This window comes from Mirounga leonina, unplaced genomic scaffold (assembly GCF_011800145.1).
Source record: "Mirounga leonina isolate KUSES-001 unplaced genomic scaffold, KU_Mleo_1.0 Mir_93, whole genome shotgun sequence".
NCBI classification, from domain to species: domain Eukaryota; kingdom Metazoa; phylum Chordata; class Mammalia; order Carnivora; family Phocidae; genus Mirounga; species Mirounga leonina.
Window position 1 is genome coordinate 5,095,269 of NW_023270854.1, and position 1,581 is coordinate 5,096,849.

Sequence of the window (1,581 nt, forward strand, 5' to 3'; positions counted from 1 at the left end):
TCCACTCAGAGCGATGCTGCTTCCTCTGGCCACAGCAATGCCACGCAACTTGGGTGGGCTGTTAGATCCAGAACGCCATTTCCCTGTCCTGAGGGAAGTACTGTTATGACAACAAGTAAACTCCTTCATCTTTTTCTTCTCAGTAACAAGACCCCCCATTCTGACCTTCACCCCAGGAAGGATATGAAGGTGGTTCAGTTTCTACCACCCCAAAATACAACGTTCTGGCACAAGGATTATTTGGAGATGAAGGCAACTCTTTTCCTGGAAGCAGACCCTAAATTCCCATTGTGATGCCCCCAGCCCACACTACCAGGAAGGAGATACCAACCCTCCACTGGAGGCAGCACTGCCCTGAGAAGATTCTACACCCTCAAACCTTTCTAGAGAGTCCTTATCTCGCACTGGTTTCCCCCCTACCTTTACTTTCCCCAGTTTGCACCTCTAAAAACCTAAACCCTTCTTCCTTTGTCTTGTCACTTCCGTACTGATTGATGCAGTGTTCTAACCACGCCTTCGAGTTACTCATCACTGGGTTTCTCCCTGTTGTATGTGGGGGTGGGGGTGGGAGAGATTTAATAAACTCTCTTTTTCTCTTGTTAATCCTTTTGTTGATCTATTTTTCAAGGCCCAGGCACAGAACCCAGGGGAATAGAGGAGTTTTTTTCCCTTCCCCTAGAAGGCATAGGGACATTGTGGAATATAATTAAAGTATTTTCTTGGGTGGATGAGTAGGAGACCACAGAAATAAGATGAATTTTGAAGGAAGGTGGTGCTTCATCGTATCTATAAATAAGGCTTGGGAAGCTAGCACGATGCTGAGCTATAAGGCTGCAGGACGATTCTATATTAATGGTGCAAAACGTCCCTGGAAGAATGCTTAAGAACGTCCTGTGACTGGAATTTGAAACTGTAGGAATCCAGTGTTATTTCGTTCCCCAGATAGAGTCATCTGCCCATCTTCTTAAAAGGAATAACTGTGCCAACTCATCTCCATGTCAGGCCACTTTCAGACCTGGGGATGTAGCTCAGTGGTAGAGCATATGCTTTGCATGTATAAGGCCCCAGGTTCGATCCCTGGCATCTCCATTACTTTTTCCCCCCAACTGTACTAACCTGTTTTTTAGGCTCATTTGTCAAGTATCATAGCATCCTACAGTGGAAGGTACGTCATCAGCCCTGCACATCAGTCTAAATTACAAGTGACATCTTACTCTACTAAATGAACTATACGAAAAGCTCATGCTGTGATTATATTTTCTTTCAGTATTAATAGCATCTTTTTATTAATCCAAAATAAAAACCTAGCCTTTCCAACAAATCTTTACTTCTCTACTTGATTCATTTACATTACTGCTAACATCCTATTTCTTTTAATAAAACCATACAACTGGTCAGGTGGAAACTTACCCGCCCTGCCATGGGCATGGCCCACTTGAAGAATGAAAACACAGCACATATGTTTATAACACTCCTTATTTTCAAAGTATTTTCACATGTGATACCGCTTTAGTATTCACAGCAAAGTTATAGGATATAATGGTGCCAGGACTGCCTCACAGACTTCACAAAGTAAAGAGA

At 43.1% G+C, this 1,581-nt stretch overlaps 1 non-coding gene across 1 annotated transcript; it reads left to right on the forward strand.

Moving 5' to 3' along the window:
• The first annotated feature begins 1,017 nt into the window (after positions 1–1,017).
• Positions 1,018–1,089, forward strand: TRNAA-UGC. The gene has a single exon. It is a non-coding gene; the product is annotated as a tRNA-Ala (tRNA).
• Positions 1,090–1,581: the final 492 nt, after the last annotated feature.